Below are 19,386 nucleotides of genomic sequence, written 5' to 3' on the forward strand. Positions count from 1 at the left end.
CCACTTTCCTGTCCCAGCGCAGCGTCCAAATGTCCATAACAGTCATTTGAACGCAAACAACAACCAACAGGCCATAGCGCTAAATGCGCAACTTTCGAAATTACTGGCCCTTGAAATGTTGCCATTTAGGCTTGTGGACACTGAGGCCTTCCGCAGCCTGATGTCAGAGGCCGTCCCTCGGTACGCAGTCCCCAGTCACCACTATTTTTCACGGTGTGCCCTGCCCGCCTTATTCCAGCATGTGTCCCAGAACATCACCCGTGCCCTGACCAACGCAGTTACTGAGAAGGTCCACTTAACCATGGACACATGGATAAGTACTGGTGGCCAGGGATGCTACATTTCCCTGACTGCACACTGGGTGAATATTGTGGAGGCCGGGAGCGAGTCGTACCCTGGGATGGCACAGGTGCTACCCATGCCCAGGATTGCGGGCCCTACGTCCATCAGGGTCTCGGCCATAGAAACATAGAAACATAGAATGTGTCGGCAGATAAGAACCATTTGGCCCATCTAGTCTGCCCAATATACTGAATACTATGGATAGCCCCCGGCCCTATCTTATATGAAGGATGGCCTTATGCCTATCCCATGCATGCTTAAACCCCTTCACTGTATTTGCAGCTACCACTTCTGCAGGAAGGCTATTCCATGCATCCACTACTCTCTCAGTAAAGTAATACTTCCTTATATTACTTTTAAACCTTTGCCCCTCTAATTTAAAACTGTGTCCTCTTGTGGTAGTTTTTCTTCTTTTAAATATGCTCTCTTCCTTTACCGAGTTGATTCCCTTTATGTATTTAAAAGTTTCTATCATATCCCCTCTGTCTCTTCTTTCTTCCAAGCTATACATATTAAGGTCCTTTAACCTTTCCTGGTAAGTTTTATCCTGCAATCCATGTACCAGTTTAGTAGCTCTTCTCTGAACTCTCTCTAGAGTATCTATATCCTTCTGGAGATATGGCCTCCAGTACTGCGCACAATACTCCAAGTGAGGTCTCACCAGTGTTCTGTACAGCGGCATAAGCACTTCACTCTTTCTACTGCTTATACCTCTCCCTATACATCCAAGCATTCTGCTGGCATTTCGTGCTGCTCTATTACATTGTCTTCCCACCTTTAAGTCTTCTGAAATAATTACTCCTAAATCCCTTTCCTCAGATACTGAGGTCAGGACTGTGTCAAATATTCTATATTCTGCCCTTGGGTTTTTACGCCCCAGGTGCATTATCTTGCACTTATCCACATTAAATTTCAGTTTCCAGAGTTCTGACCATTCTTCTAGTTTTCCTAAATCCTTTTCCATTTGGCGTTTCCCTCCAGGAACATCAACCCTGTTACATATCTTTGTGTCATCAGCAAAAAGACAAACCTTACCAGCGAGGCCTTTTGCAATATCACTTATGAAGATATTAAACAAAATCGGTCCCAGTACAGATCCCTGTGGAACCCCACTGGTAACATTACCTTGTTTTGAATGTTCTCCATTGACTACAACCCTCTGTTGTCTGTCACTCAGCCACTGCCTAATCCACTCAACAATATGGGAGTCCATGCTCAATGACTGCAGTTTATTGATAAGTCTTCTATGTGGGACAGTGTCAAAAGCCTTACTAAAATCTAGATATGCGATGTCTACTGCACCTCCACCGTCTATTATTTTATTCACCCAGTCAAAAAAAATCTATAAGATTTGTTTGACATGATCTCCCTGAAGTAAACCCATGTTGTTTTTCATCTTGCAATCCATGGGATTTTAGATGTTCCACAATCCTATCCTTTAATAGGGTTTCCATTAATTTGCCTACTATTGATGTCAGACTCACTGGTCTATAGTTGCTCGATTCCTCCCTACTACCTTTCTTGTGAATGGGCACGACATTTGCCAATTTCCAATCTTCCGGGACGACTCCTGTTACTAATGATTGGTTAAATAAATCTGTTAACGGTTTTGCCAGCTCACCACTAAGCTCTTTTAATAATTTTGGGTGTATCTCATCAGGCCCCTGTGACTTATCTGTCTTCACCTTAGACAGCAAACTTAGAACATCTTCCTCTGTAAAGATACATGCATCAAACGATTTAATAGTCATTCTTTCTAGTGGAGGTCCTTCTCCTTTTTCTTTTGTAAAAACTGAACAGAAGTATTCATTAAGGCAGTCGGCTAGCCCTTTATTCTCTTCTACATACCTTCCGTCCTTTGTTTTTAATTTAGTTATTCCTTGTTTTAATTTCCTTTTTTCATTTATATATCTGAAGAATGTCTTATCCCCTTTTTTCATAGACTGAGCTAGTTTTTCTTCTGCCTGCGCTTTAGAAGTTCTTATAACTTGCTTGGCCTCTCTCTGCCTAATCTTGTAGATTTCCTTATCTTCATTGCTCTGGGTTTTTTTATAATTACAAAATGCTAGCTTTTTATTTTTAATGATTTGGGCCACTTCTGCTGAGTACCACATTGGTCTCCTCCTTTTTTTGCTTTTACTGACGAGTCTAATGCAATTTTCTGTTGCCTTCAATAATGCACCTTTTAAGTAGTCCCATTTCTCCTGGACTCCATGTAATCCGTTCCAGTCTGATAAGGACTCATTTATGACTAATTTCATTTTTGAAAAGTCTGTTTTTCTAAAATCTAAAACTTTTGTTTTTGTGTGGTGGGACTCTTTCACAGTTCTTATATTAAACCACACTGACTGGTGATCACTAGATCCCAAGGTTGCCGAGACGGAGGGTGGGATGGCTATCTATAGCATCTATATTACTGGCCCCCCACTTCTCCTCCGCTGCATCCTTCTCCACTTCCACCTCCAGCAGCAGTCAGCCATTAGTTGTTAGCTGGAAGCAGTGTAGCACTGCTGTGGGTAAGCGTCAACAGGCCGTGCTGAAGTTGATCTGTTTAGGGGACAAACACCACAACGCTGCAGAGATGTGGCAGGGTATAAGGGACCAAACCGAGCTGTGGCTCTCGCCACTCAGCCTACAACCAGGCATGGTTGTGTCTGACAATGGCCGTAACTTGGTGGCAGCTTTGGATCTCGGCAACCTGACACACATCCCATGCCTAGCCCACGTCTTAAACTTAGTGGTTCAGTGGTTTATCGAAACCTACCCCAATTTGTCAGAGCTACTAGTGAAGGCGCGCCGCGTGTGTGCCCATTTCCGCAAGTCGTCCACAGCTTCAGCCGGTCTGTCAACTCTGCAGCAGCGCTTGTGGCTTCCAGTTCACAGACTGTTGTGCGTCGTGAGCAGCAGAGGGAAGTTGTGGAATACCAGCTGCAACATGGTCGTCGCTTTTCGAGTCAACTGCCACTATTCACAAGCGAGGAGTTGGCATTGATGTCAGACCTCTGTGAGGTTTTAAAAAACTTTGATGAATCCACACAGATGGTTAGTGGTGATAACACTATTATCAGCGTAACAATCCCACTGCTGTGTCTACTCAAACTATTGCTGCTCACAATTAAGGACGACGCTCTGAATGTGGCAGACGAGGAAATGGGGGAGGACATTACACAGAGTGATAGCCATCCCACCCTCCGTTCATCTTCTCAGCGGGAATTGGACCATGAAGAGAAGGAGGAGGAGCTGGAGACAGTTGCCTCTGCTACAGAGGGTAGTACCCATGGAACTTTAATTCCATTTGTTCAGCGTGGATGGGCAGAAGAGGAGGAGGATGAAGAGATGGAGAGTCATCCTGATGTCGACATCGATGTCTTGCCTGTTGGTACTCTGGCACACACATGGCTGACTTTGTGTTAGGCTGCCTTTCCAGCGACCCTTGCGTTATACGCATTTTAGATAACAAGGATTACTGGGTGTTCACCCTTCTCGACCCCTGCTACAAAGAACTTTTCATCTCTCATTCCTGTGGTGGAGAGGACGAGTAAAGCGGTGCAATACCAGAAGGAACTTGTTGAGAGATTGCTCCAAAATTTTCCATCTGACAACACTGGCGGCAGAGTCCGTACTTCCTTAGGCAACCGAGGAAGGGAGACAGGAGGAACACACAGCAGTTCCAACAAAGGCAGGGCAACACTGTCCAAGGCATGGGACACTTTCATGATACCCCGCCAGCAACCTCACCCTGAAGCACGGCCTAGTGGTACAAGGAGGAAAAAGTTTTGGAAGATGGTGAAGGAATACATAGCAGACCGTGTCAGCGTCCTAAATGATCCCTCAGTGCCTTTCAACTACTGGGTGTCCAAGCTGGACATGTGGCACGAACTTGCGCTCTACACCTTGGAGGTGCTAGCCTGCACTGCCGCCAGCGTTTTGCCCGAGCGTGCATTTAGTGCTGCTGGTGGCATTCTAACAGATAAGCGTATCCACTTGTCCACTGGCAATGCTGACAGCAGTGGTGTAACTATCAGGGAAGCAACTGCTTCGGGGCCCGAGCTCAGAAGGGGCCCCAGAGCAGTACTGTAACCAGGCCCGTGGGGTAGGGGGCCTGTGGCACTCACCATCAGCCCCTGCTGTGAAATCGCTCCTCCAACTGCATCCTCCGTTCCATCTGCAAAGTTTCCCTTACTCTCCTGACTTCTGTAGCAGGTAGCCAATGAGCAGCAGTGCTGGTGGTGACATCTAATCCTGCTGCCAGCCCTGCGGTCCGGCACACAGCAGCCTGAAGAAATCATAAGAAGACTCCTCCTCCCAGCCTGCTCCTGATCAGAGGATCCGACATTGCAGTAAGAACTGCTGGTCACTGCCCCCCTTCCCCATGACTAGCTGGTGCCCTGTTAACCCTTACCCTCTTATTTACACAGCTGCTGGTGTTTAAACAGCCAGAGCTGGTTTAAATGATGCAGCTATGTAGTCTGGACTAAGGTCAGAGGGGGGGGGGGTTGTCAGGAGAGGCACTGTTACTAGCTGCAGGACTGCCCTTCCACTGCATGACGGAGCCCCAGGAATCCTGCATAAAAGTGAGTGCATATGTGATGTGTACTATGTGTCTGTATGTAATAACATGTGTGATGTGCAGTATGTGCATATAAGTATTTTCTTATACAGGTTCTTCTCAAAAAAAATAGCATATTGTGATAAAGTTCATTATTTTCTGTAATGTACTGATAAACATTAGACTTTCATATATTTTAGATTCATTACACACAACTGAAGTAGTTCAAGCCTTTTCTTGTTTTAATATTGATGATTTTGGCATACAGCTCATGAAAACCCAAAATTCCTATCTCAAAAGATTTGCATATTTCATCCGACCAATAAAAGAAAAGTGTTTTTAATACAAAAAAAGTCAACCTTCAAATAATTAAGTTCAGTTATGCACTCAATACTTGGTCGGGAATCCTTTTGCAGAAATTACTGCTTCAATGCGGCGTGGCATGGAGGCAATCAGCCTGTGGCACTGCTGAGGTGTTATGGAGGCCCAGGATGCTTTGATAGCGGCCTTAAGCTCATCCAGAGTGTTGGGTATTGCGTCTCTCAACTTTCTCTTCTCAATATCCCACAGATTCTCTATGGGGTTCAGGTCAGGAGAGTTGGCAGGCCAATTGAGCACAGTAATACCATGGTCAGTAAACCATTTACCAGTGGTTTTGGCACTGTGAGCAGGTGCCAGGTCGTGCTGAAAAATGAAATCTTCATCTCCATAAAGCTTTTCAGCAGATGGAAGCATGAAGTGCTCCAAAATCTCCTGATAGCTAGCTGCATTGACCCTGCCCTTGATAAAACACAGTGGACCAACACCAGCAGCTGACATGGCACCCCAGACCATCACTGACTGTGGGTACTTGACACTGGACTTTAGGCATTTTGGCATTTCTCTCTCCCCAGTCTTCCTCCAGACTCTGGCACCTTGATTTCCAAATGACATGCAAAATTTGCTTTCATCCGAAAAAATTACTTTGGACCACTGAGCAACAGTCCAGTGCTGCTTCTCTGTAGCCCAGGTCAGGCGCTTCTGCCGCTGTTTCTGGTTCAAAAGTGGCTTGACCTGGGGAATGCGGCACCTGTAGCCCATTTCCTGCACACGCCTGTACACGGTGGCTCTGGATGTTTCTACTCCAGACTCAGTCCACTGCTTCCGCAGGTCCCCCAAGGTCTGGAATCGGTCCTTCTCCACAATCTTCCTCTGGGTCCGGTCACCTCTTCTCGTTGTGCAGCGTTTTCTGCCACACTTTTTCCTTCCCACAGACTTCCCACTGAGGTGCCTTGATACAGCACTCTGGGAACAGCCTATTCGTTCAGAAATTTCTTTCTGTGTCTTACCCTCTTGCTTGAGGGTGTCAATGATGGCCTTCTGGACAGCAGTCAGGTCGGCAGTCTTACCCATGATTGCAGTTTTGAGTAATGAACCAGGCTGGGAGTTTTTAAAAGCCTCAGGAATCTTTTGCAGGTGTTTAGAGTTAATTAGTTGATTCAGATGATTAGGTTAATAGCTCGTTTAGAGAACCTTTTCAGGATATGCTAATTTTTGGAGATAGGAATTTGGGGTTTTCATGAGCTGTATGCCAAAATCATCAATATTAAAACAAGAAAAGGCTTGAACTACTTCAGTTGTGTGTAATGAATCTAAAATATATGAAAGTCTAATGTTTATCAGTACATTACGGAAAATAATGAACTTTATCACAATATGCTAATTTTTTTAGAAGAACCTGTATATATATTTTTATTCCTTGAGAACCCCTATTAGACACCACGCTAGCTTCAGGATGAATGTTCCTAGTTTTATTTTAGTTGCGGCCTATGGAGTGTATCCCCAACGTCTGGTAACTTGTATGCCATAATGATGTCCAGTACAACCTGGCTCCGGATTCTGTGCTTAGCATCTGAAGAATTGCACACCATGGATGTTCCTGGTATCATTATACTAAAAGTTCTTTCTATTCTCCACCTAGTAAGATTGTTACCATCTTTCAGTTTATTAAGTGTGTTATGCCATAATAGAGGTTGCCCGGCTAACTTCAGCCTTGGAGGCCTGCTCTTAGGCTACTTTCACACTTGCGGCAGTGTGATCCGGCGGGCAGTTCCGTCGTCGGAACTGCCCGCCGGATCCGCCGATCTGCCGCTGACTGAAAGCATTTGTGAGACGGATCCGGGTGCGGATCCGTCTCACAAATGCATTGCAAGGACGGATCCGTCTCTCCGATTGTCATGCGGAGCGACGGATCCGTCTTGTACATTTTTTCACATTTTTACCGATCTGCGCATGCGCATGCCGGATCCAGCGCTAATTCATTCCTATGGGAAAAAATGCCGGATCCGGCGTTCAGGCAAGTCTTCAGTTTTTTTCGCCGGAGAGAAAACCGTAGCATGCTGCGGTTTTCTCTTTTGCCTGATCAGTCAAAACGACTGAACTGAAGACATCCTGATGCAAACTGAATGGATTACTCTCCATTCAGAATGCATGGGGATATGCCTGATCAGTTATTTTCCGGTATAGAGCCCCTGTGACGGAACTCTATGCCGGAAAAGAACAACACAAGTGTGAAAGTAGCCTTAGAAGATAGCGACTTCAGAAATCTCCAGCAGCAGGTTCTCAGATCCTGTGAGGGGAACATATCTAGGCATAACTACTGTGAGGGGCACATATCTGGGCATAACTACAGAGAGGGGGCACAAAAATAGTCATAACTACTGTGACAGGGACAAAGGTGAGTATAACTGCTGTGAAGGGCCACAAGGAGGCCATAACTATTTTGAAGGGACCACAATGTGGTCATTAGTACTGTGTGGTAGCACTTATGGGAAATGTCCTAGATTACCCTGCTATACATTGGCATGGCTTAGTCATACAGGCCAGCACAGTGCCCCCTGCTAGTGATTTCACAGGGGCAGTCACCATCTCTTCCTTATGTGATTTATTCTTTTTTTCTCTATCACCACAGGGACCTTGTTCTGGATCCAGTGGACATCACACAGACGCCAGCGACACCCTGGATGAGGTAGGACCAGATTATATTAGGACTGGGTGAGTGTAGCCATGCATTGGGCTTAGGGCTCTTTAACACAAGCGGATCCTGTGCGGGTAATCCTCTGCGTGAAAGAGCCAAGACCCGTTCTGTACAGCAGAGACACAGAGCATTAACATGATTGATAATGCTCTTTGCCTCTCTGCGACCTTTTTTACTACAAAATCACAGAGCCCTTAGTGTAAAGAAAATCTGCCACCTCTTTGTAAAAATGGGGGGGCGATCCAAAGTTTGCACTGGGGCCCATAACACTCTAGTTATGCCACTGAGCGCATGTATGAGTGCATCCATGTATGTGGTGAGTGTGTGTATGTGGTGAGTGTGTGTATGTGGTGAGTGTGTGTATGTAGCACTAGTATATGGTTGAATCTTGTTTTCTCCTCCTCCTCCTCATCCACATTGTATATATTCCCTCCAGAAGCCATTTGGCACCAGGAGTGAGATAGTTTGTGGACTCTCACTGCAGTCTTTGGTGGCCATTTGGCGCCGGGGGTGTTGTGGAGTGGGCCTGCATGCATGTTGGTACCTGCACTCATTGGTTACAGTGGAAGCCATTTTGGCACCCAAAATGACAGTTATTGAAGCAGACCCAGTATGCATGTGGAACCTACACTCCCTGAAGTGTATGGTAGCCGTCATGACACTTAACAGGTAGAATTTAGTGTAAGGAACCCGTCTAACAGAGATTGCCTTGACGTGCGGCAGACGGGCTCAAATAATTTTGTACAAAACGATTTGCCAAGTATCTCTCACTTATAGTGTAGCACTTATAATTAGTGATGAGCGGGAGGTGCCATATTCGATTTTGCGATATTTCGCGAATATTCGAATGAATATTAGTATTATTTTCGTCTAAATCGAATATTCGTAATTATTTTATTTTTCGCGAATAATATGCGATTAAATTAATCGTACGATTTTATTTTATTTATTTTTTTCCTGTATAAGGCAACGTTGCTATGACTATGTGTCACAGCTGAGGATAGGGAAAACCCTCAGCCGTGCGATGCCAGGAGATGGTAGGTCGCTACTTGGCCAGGACCACAGAATTAGGGAGCAGGTCACCTCCTATCGCATCCCTAATCTGACCCCGACTCCTAGCTGCATGAGCCGACCTTGATGGTAGGAGGGCTCATGCTCCGGAACCTTGAAGTCCCTGCTAGCCCTCAAGGTGGCCCTAAACTAAGAGCAGGGTAAGACAACCTGTTCCTTCTGGACACGGAGGAACAGGAGTCTCACTGGCCAAGCTGCATGGAAGGGGGAACATATACAACTTATGGCAATGGCAGGTACTTGCCACAAACACAACATTCACCTGCCACAGACACAAAGCCTGGAACTCATGTGCAAGTGCTGCTGTCCACAACAACACAAACAAACACATCACACAGGAACCCAGGACTATAAGCTGCAAAGAATAAAGACCAAACAAACATCTTCATAACATCTTGTAACATAAAGCTATGACCACAAGGGTGGCCCCCACAGGCAGATGGTATATCACAGGAGGATGCCTCCAGCTAGCCATGGCTGAAGTACCCCTCAGACTACTGATCTTAACTGAGACTTTATAGCCCATGTAGCCACACCAACACACAGACACACCCAGTGCACACACACTAGGAAGGAAGTTAACCCTTCCAACACAAGGCAAGGGAAGATGGCCACTTAAAGGGGAAGTACACACATAAACACACACTTCACCTGTTGCCGCGTGCAACGGCATGCGTGGCAAGCATGTCCTGGGGATCAGCCAGAAGGCCGAGACACTGCCCCCACATGCATACAACACCAAACGTAGTTACGGACAACCAAGTGAAGGAAAATGTCACTAAGCACACCATAGGCCGTGACACTATGGCTAGGCTAATGTGTATTTTACGAAATTTCTTAATATTGCTCTGACTTCGTCTTTTAGAATATTCGTAATATTCTAAAAGACATAGTTAGAGCAAAATTACGAATATTCTAAAAGGCGAAGTTAGAGCAATATTAAGAAATTTTGTAAAATACACATATAGATTGTAATTCAGTTAATATAGTGCTATAATTTATTTTTTGCCCCTTCTGCACTTTAGTTTTGGGAAATATGTACACTATTAAAAAAATAATATAGCACTATATCAGCTAAATTACAATCTATATGTGTATTTTACGAATATTCTTAATATTGCTCTAACTTCATCTTTGTACGATTAAATTAATCGTACGATTTATTTATTTTTCCTGTATAAGGCAACGTTCCTATGACTATGGCTAGGCTAATATGTGTATTTTACGAAATTGCTTAATATTGCTCTAACTTCGTCTTTTAGAATATTCGTAATATTCTAAAAGACGGAGTTAGAGCAATATTACGAATATTCTAAAAGACGAAGTTAGAGCAATATTTTGAAATTTCGTAAAATACGAAGTTAGAGCAATAATATTCCACTTTGGCATACTGCTCCCCGACAAGCGTCCCTGTCACCATGGGAACGCCTGTGGGTTAGAATATACCATCGGATCTGAGGTTTTACGATCTCAGGGAAAACTCAGATCCGATGGTATTTTCTAACCCACAGGCGTTCCCATAGTGACGGGGACGCTTGTCGGAGGACGCTTGTCGGGGTGTTGTATGCTGAAGTTGATTAAATAACGATTTTGTCATGCGCTCGGGCACACGTATTAACAATTAGGATTTCTCTGTTGTAATATTCGAGTTCACGAATATTATAACAGAAAAATCCTAATGGTAATTATATATGATTATTGGTTTAGATTAGAATAGGACGAATATCCTAAAATTGAATATACAGCAATATATTCTTTATTTAGAATATTCCGGTCCATCTGAAAACGTGATTCCTTCCAGCTTCAATTCAGTTGCTTGTGGGCCAATGGCTCATTGACCCACAAGCAAGAAGGAATCATATTTTCAGATGAAAAAACAAAACAAAAACCGAATATTAAATTTCGCGAATATATGGAACTATATTCTAAATATTCGCGAAATTGGGATATTCGAGATAAAAATTTGAAATTCGAATATTCGCGCTCAACACTACTTATAATTATTATGCAATTTTGTACTCTATATTGCAGTGAGTTGTCGCATTGCATGTTTTGTCTTTTAACTACATCAAAAGGGAAAGTGATACTATCTGGAGATGACAGATCATTAAGAGGCTCAGGTTCTGTCACTCCAGTTTCCCTTTTCTCCAGAATCCGTAACCACTGGTGGCTCTTTAAACCTTTTCTCCCACAATTCCCCAAAAAAAGCAAAATCCCTCCCCAGTATTACGTCATACATGAGAGAGGGTATCATCGCTACCTGACAGGTTACCAGCTTGAGCATAGTTCCTATGGCAACCAGTGCAGTATTATACTCGCGGGTTTCACCATGAATACAGGTGACCCTTACCATCTGGGACTGTAAGCTATTGGAGTTTACCAAACTGGCGTTAACTAATGTGATCATACTGCCAGTATCAAGGAGAGCCTGCACCCCTTTCCCCTCTATGGGCACGGGACACTGATGTTTATCAACATTTTCAGGGGCCCCAGCAGAACAAACCACTTTGGCAAACATAAACTTCATATTTGGCATAGTATTCATATCACACTGCATGGGTTCAGAGTTTAAAGTACAGTTAGCAGCAATATGTCCTGGACCCTTAGGCCTCATGCACAGGACCGTATTTTTTTGCGGTTCCGCAAAACGGGGTTCTGTTTTTCCGTGATCCGTGACCGTTTTTTCGTCCGTGGGTCTTCCTTGATTTTTGGAGGATCCACGGACATGAAAAAAAAAGTCGTTTTGGTGTCCGCCTGGCCGTGCGGAGCCAAACGGATCCGTCCTGAATACAATGCAAGTCAATGGGGACGGATCCGTTTGACGTTGACACAATATGGTGCAATTTCAAACGGATCCGTCCCCCATTGACTTTCAATGTAAAGTCAGGAGTTAATATACCATCGGATCGGAGTTTTCTCCAATCCAATGGTATATTTTAACTTGAAGCGTCCCCATCACCATGGGAACGCCTCTATGTTAGAATATACCGTCGGATTTGAGTTACATCGTGAAACTCAAATCCGACAGTATATTCTAACAGAGGCGTTCCCATGGTGATGGGGACGCTTCAGGTTAGAATATACTGAAAGAACTGTCTACATGACTGCCCCCTGCTGCCAGGCAGCAGCCACCCCCCCTGTAGTTAACACATTGGTGGCCAGTATGACCTGTCACTTACCAGTAGGAGGAGCTCCCGGCCGGACGCAGACCATCGCAGCTCGCAGGTAAGTACAATGGTTCTACAAATTGCTAAGTAACCATGGCAACCGGGACTGCAGTAGCGTCCTGGCTGCCATGGTTACCGATCGGAGCCCCAGCGATTAAACTGGGACTCCGATCGGTACACTCCGCTGCCACCAATGATAGGGGGGAGATTTTAATTAGGAGGGGGAGGGAGGGGAGAAGGCCCACTGGCCACCAACGAGTTAACTACAGGGGAGGGAGGGAGGGGGGCCCACTGGCCACCAACGAGTTAACTACAGGGGAGGGAGGGGGGCCCACTGGCCACCAACGAGTTAACTACAGGGGAGGGAGGGGGGGGGCTGCCCCCTGCTGCCTGGCAGCACCTTCCAGGCAGCAGTCATGTACACAGTTCTGTTAGTATATTCTAACCTGAAGCGTCCCCATCACCATGGGAACGCCTCTGTGTTAGAATATACTGTCGGTTCTGAGTTTTCACGAAGTGAAAACTCAGCTTTGAAAAAGCTTTTATGCAGACGGATCTTCGGATCCGTCTGTATAAAAACTAACCTACGGCCACGGATCACGGACACAGATGCCAATCTTGTGTGCATCCGTGTTCTTTCACGGACCCATTGACTTGAATGGGTCCGTGAACCGTTGGCCGTGAAAAAAAAAAATAGGACAGGACAGGTCATATTTTTTTCACGGCCAGGAAACACGGATCACGGATGCGGCTGCAAAACTGTGCATTTTCCGATTTTTCCACGGACCCATTGAAAGTCAATGGGTCCGCGAAAAAAAAAAAAAACGGAAAACGGCACAACGGCTACGGGTGCACACAACGGTCGTGTGCATGAGGCCTTACACTGAAAGCATTTGATAGGCTCTGATCTCAGTAAGTCTGTCTTGGACCTTTCTGACCGTTCCGGCCAGGGTTCATATTTGGACTGTGCTTCCCTTTTAGAGGTCCCCATCCTAGCAGGAGCAACCCACTGCTGGGCACTTTCTTGTGCTATGCGGGACTTCTGTATCAGGTCCCCTGCTGCTGCATATCTTTCCACCAGAGTGACCAACGCATCTGAACTGTTAGGGTCACCATGGGTAACCAACTTGCATAGTTTGGGCGGAAGGGCTCTAAGATATCTGTCCACTACCACACGCTCCACAACCTCTGGAGCCGACAGAACATCTGGCTGTAACCACTTCTTGGTTAAGTGTATTAGGTCATACATTTGGGAGCGAGCTGGTTTGTCTACCTGAAAAACCCAATGGTGCACTTTTGGGCCCGAATCGACAAAGTGACTCCCAAACAGGCCAAAATCTCCACTTTAAGCTTACGGTAATCTTGAGCATCTGCAGGATCCAAATCGTAATAAGACTTCTGAGCCTCTCCGATCAGAAAGGGGGCTATTAACCCCGCCCACTGGTCTGGTGGCTATCTTTCACGCTCAGCGGTGCGCTCAAAGGTCTTTAAGTAAGCCCCCACATCATCTGTGGCGGCCATCTTTTGTAGGTAGTTCCCAGTACAAATATCCCTTTTCCCCATGAGGCCACTTTCCGATCTGCAAAGCGCTGCACCACCTCAGTCAAAACAGCACGATCCTTGTTTTGTATCTTGGTTAGAGCGGAAAGTTGCATTGCCATAGATCACATCAGACCCTCCGTCTGCCTATTAGTTTCTTGCTGCAATTTGGTTGCATGTTGCTGGGCTGCAGTGGCTTGCAGCAGAGCTTTTAGCAGGCTGTAGACACTGGTTATCAAACTGCACGCATCCTCCACCAATTGTGACAATGCGTCTTGCAAGCTCACCTTTCCAGGAGTGAAAGGTAGGGGAATAGTCAGTCTATTGTGCACCAGGAGAACTCAGGAGACAGAAGTGCATTTAAACTGACGTCCTGCCAGTTTTATTTCCACAGGTTGCATAAAACAAAATCATAAACACAACATCTAGCCTTGTCCAGGCTCTAACTAAACCTTTGGTCCCTCTCTAGGATGTGGCAGAGCTAACCTCAGTCAAACCAAATAAACACACAGTCTGAACAGCAACTTGTGATACTTGCAGTTTCCTTGCCCAGGACCTTCAGTATTTCTCAGAGAGATGTGGCTTCTCCCTCTCCCAAAGCTGAGAGCAAGTGCACTGCCAGCCTGGTTATCTAGCAACTTGCCAGGTGCACCTCATCAGGACCCAGGCTTAGGTTTTAACCCTTTCCTAAATAGCTTTCCTCAGCATATGTTAGGAACCTGGGAGACACATATATACACCCTCAATTACACCACAATATGCAACACACATAAATACACCATATACATGGTACACATACATAAATACACCATACATACACTACACACACATACCACCCAACTAAGGAGCTAAACTATCAGTGGCATGCAAAGCAATGGAAGCGAAAATCTTCAGCTGCCCTGCTGCCGCCAGAGCACTGGTTCGGGACTCAGCCGGTAACATGGTTCTCCAATACAGTTGGCTGACAGGACCCCAGCAGTACAATGGACCAATGTCAACCACTAAGCCACTAGGCTGCCTATCATGACTGTCCTCATGTTTTTGCCTAATTATTGACTACTTGAATCAAGAATAAAAAAATAATTTTATACAGAGGATGGGTTATGGTTCAAAGCCCAGTAAAAGTCTATCTGATGTAAAACTGCTGTGGATATGAAACAGAGTAGTGGATTTGTTTTAAGCCTACGGATGGCTGCATATTGGAATCATTGGACAGGTGCAAGATCAATCTAAGTTAAATGATGTACGGTATAAGAATATGGCCACAACTGCATCAGGAAACCTAGCCGTGTGGACAAAATCAATGGTATGTTCACCGATTTTGTGGCATGGGTTTCAGGAAGTATTCGGTGACAAAAACCAAGCCCAATCTACCCTGGAACCGCCCCCTTTGTTTTCAATGGGAGGTCATAGTTCATGCAGTGTGGTTACCGTGTTGACACTTAAAAAAAAAAAAACACAATGGGAGCTGCTCGTGGTTTAGCTCCTGCACCACTGAAAATGAAAACCCAAGGTAGAAACAGCAGAAGTTTCTGCTGTGGGATATGCAATGAATTTGCAATGAGTTCATCATTTCAACCTACCCTCAATCAGTCATCGATAAGCGCTCTCTAGTAACAAGCAGAAATTGTTACCTTTTTGGATAAACAAATCAAAGAGATATATATACTCATGATGCATGTAATCACACATGCAGTTTTTGATTTTTGAGAAGACAAGAGATTTTCCTTCGTGCTTTTCCTTGTACTTGGTTTTACTTGGTTTGGCTAAAAAAAGTACATCAAAAGCAACATTAATATTGCATGTGTTATACCAGCCTGAGTGTTTGGTCTTCATACACGTTCACACAGTGTGCAGTCTATCATTCAGCATAAACCATTCCTGTCTTCCAAATAAGAGGACTGTTTTCTTTAGTCTAACTTGTTTATTGGTCAACAGGATTGTGAATTGGTAAAACTATAAGAATACAAATGGCTTGTATAAGTAAAACATAGAATAGCATGTACAGTAATACATTAACAGAGAAAGTATATGTCCAAAATGGCTGCCTATACATAGGACTGCATGTCTAGCATCTAACAGTTACAACCCCTTCCCTGAGTAACACTACAGCTACTTGAACAAATCTGCATAACATACTGTCCCTGAAACAAAGGTATATGTCTTACCAGATATACTTGCAAAAGGATGGTGGAGTTTAAGAAGAAGATATGCAGGAGACAGCTCTGCTGATGTCCTGTAACGTGGAGACTGTGCTTCTCTTTCCCAGAATGCACTACATTCCCACAATGCTTTGCACCTCCCAACAATACAATAATCTTTATTAACAGACAAACAAAGTGTAGTAAATTTTTAAGACCGCTAGATGGTGCAATAACCTAACTAATAACTACAGAAATACAGCAGATGTGATCTGAAATGATTCTCTCCGTGTTGGGACAGAAAACTGAGGGTGGTGTCAAATGCACTTTTTTTGTCATTTGTCATTGTGTTTTTTACAGTAAAAAAATGCTGCATCCAAATGTTACATGTTGGGTAGTGTTGAGCGAGCATGCTCGACCAAACTGCTGTTCGGCTCGAGCATCGCTATGCTCGGCACATGCCGGTACTCGGCTGAGTACAGCATGTGCTCGAGCGCCATGCTCGAGTCTCCTTCCCGCACGTTTCGCAGCTGCTATGCAGCCAATAAATGTGCAGGTAAGTAATGCCCTCACTGTAATGCCAGTAGCCATGTTGGCTACTGGCATTACAGTTATTGGCTGGCCGGAACACATCATCGGGTGCTATATAGCACCCGATGACGCATGTTCGGCTCATTTGTAGTCAGGGAGAGCAGTGCTTTGGAAGGGACAGAGAGATTGTAGAGAGTCTGATCACAATCAATTCAGTAGAAAAACGTTTCAAAGACCCAAAAGTCCTTTTAAGGACTAATGTCTGGTGGCAGGCTGGCAGTATTTTATAGCTACAGTACAAATCTTATTTTTTTTCAGCATTTTCAATAATTTTTATATAGAGGGTGTCTGCAGTGACTAGTGACATCTGTATTATACCTTCTGTATGTCAGGGCCAGAGATTGGAGAAATATAACTGAAAAATATTATATTTTTTCCATCATTTTCAATAATTTTCATATAGATGGTGTCTGCAGTGACTAGAGACATCTGTCCAATACCTTCTTTGTGTCATGGCCAGAGATTGGAGAAATATAACTGAAATCTATTTTCCATTTTCCATACTTTTAAGTACTTTTTCCATATACTGTGCTTGTGCTGTGAACTGTGACATTCGTGCCACATCTTTTATGTCAAGCGTGCATGTAACATTTAATATGTGCAAGGCGATCAGTAAGAAACAGGGAAGTGGCCGTGATGCTGATGGTTCACGCAGAGGCCGTGGCCCTGGGCCCGTTGAAACTGCGCCTTCTGCCAGAGCACAAGAAAAACAAATCATCCACGAAATCTAGCTTCATGTCCCAGTTTGCAGGGCGTCGCAGGACAAAACTCTTGAAGTCAGACCAGTGCGACCAGGTGAATTGCAGCAGATAATGCTTCCAGTCGGTTAAGCACCATCCTGTTAAGCACCAAGTCCAGTCTCAGAAGGCCAAGAGTCTGGTCAACAGAATCCTCTCCCTGATCCTCCTTCCCCCCACCATGGAGAGTCTGGCCAAACAAGTGATCCCACACTGGGAAATTCCGAGGATCTCTTTTCATCGCCATTACTTGATTTGGCCCTCTCGCCAAGCACGCTTGAAGGACATGAGATCTTGTGCCCTGATTCCCAACCTCTTGAGCATCCACATTCACAAGAACATGATGGTGGTGAACGGCAATTAGTGTTTACTGATGGATGATAATGAGACACAGGTGCCAATGAGTCTACCGCAATTACTGTCTCAAAAGGTTGATGAAGAGGATGAGACACAGTTGTCAATCACTGAGGTTGTGGTTAGGTCAACAAATCAAGAGGATTATCAGAGTGAGGAAAGGGAAGAGGAGGTGGTGGACGATGAGGTCACTGACCCAACCTGGAAAGGTGGAAAGCCGAATGAGGACAGCAGTACAGAGGGGGAAGGATCTGCAGCACCATAACAGGCTGGAAGAGGCAGTGGAGTGGCAAAAGGGAGAAGGCGGGCCACACCAAACAGGCCCACAACTGTTCAACGGAGCACCCCCTTGCGTAAAGCTCCCTTGCCAAAGGGTAAGTGTTCCGCAGTATGACGCTTTTTTGAGAAAAATGCGGACGACAAAAGAATAGTAGTTTGCAACCTGTGCCACACCAAAAAGAGTGGGGGCGTAAACACTAGCAACCTCACCACCAGCATGATCCGCCACATGGCATCCAAGCACCATAATAAGTGGGATGAACGCCAGGGTCCACAATCTGTGTCTGCGAGTCACACCACTGCCTCCTCTTCCCCTATGGTATATGCTGGCTAATCGCCTGTAAAAGGAGCAGGCAAGGATGCCACTCGCCCTGCACCTGGCCCTTCGCAAGCACCATCAGCGACCACATCCACTTCCCTGTCCCAGCGCAGAGTCCAATTGTGATTACTCCAGGCATTTGAACGCAAGCGCAAATACCCAGCCACCCACCCACAGGCCATAGCACTAAATGCGCACCTTTCAAATTTACTTGCCCTGGAAATGTTGCCATTTAGGCTTGTGGACACTGAGGCCTTCCGCAGCCTGATGTCGGCGGCCGTCCCCCTGTACTCTGTCCCCACTATTTTTCGAAGTGGGCCTTACACCAACATGTGTCCCGAAACGTCACACAAGTGCATTTGGCCAGGGACGCTACATTTTCCTGACGGCACACTGGGTAAACATTGTGGAGGCCGGGAGCGAGTCGTAACCTGGTATGGCACAGGTGCTACCGACGCCGATTGTGGGCCTTAATTCCATCCGGGTTTCTGCCAGCACCTACGTTAGTGGCTCTAACCCCCACTTCTCCTCCTCTGCCTCCTCCTCCACTTCCACCTCAAAATTATCCACATGCAGCAGTAGTCAGCCATCAGCCGGTAGTGGGGAAGCGTCAACAGGCCGTGCTGAAGCTGATATGCTTAGGGGACAAACAGCACACCGCCTAAGAGCTGTTGCAGGGGATAAGAGACCAGACTAAGCTGTGGCTCTCGCCACTCAACCTACAACCAGGCATGGTTGTGTATGATAATGGCCGTAACTTGGTGGCGGCTTTGGAGCTCGACAAGCTCACACACATCCCATGCTTAGCCCACGTCTTAAACTTAGTGGTTCAGCTGTTTCTCAAAACCTACCCCAATTTACCTGAGCTACTGGTGAAGGTGCGCCGTGTGTGTGCACATTTCCACAAGTCATCGACAGCTTCAGCCGGTCTGTCAATGCTGCAGCAGCGCTTGAAATTGCCAGCTCACCGGCTGTTGTGCGACGTGAGCACGTGCTGAAACTCCACGTTCCACATGTTGACCGGGCTTTGTGAGCAGTAGAGGGCAGTAGTGGAATACCAGCTGCAAAATGGTCGTCGCCTTTCCAGTCAGCTTCCACTAATCAGAAGCGAGGAGTGGGCATGGATGTCTGACCTTTGTGATGTTTTTAGAAACTTTGAGGAATCAACACAGATGGTGAGCGGAGATAACGCTATTATCAGCGTCACCATCCCACTTCTGTGTCTACTCAAACGCTCGCTGCTCACAATTAAGGACAACACTTTGCATGTGGAAGAGGTGG

The sequence above is a fragment of the Bufo bufo genome, chromosome 2, assembly GCF_905171765.1.
Source record: "Bufo bufo chromosome 2, aBufBuf1.1, whole genome shotgun sequence".
Taxonomy (NCBI): domain Eukaryota; kingdom Metazoa; phylum Chordata; class Amphibia; order Anura; family Bufonidae; genus Bufo; species Bufo bufo.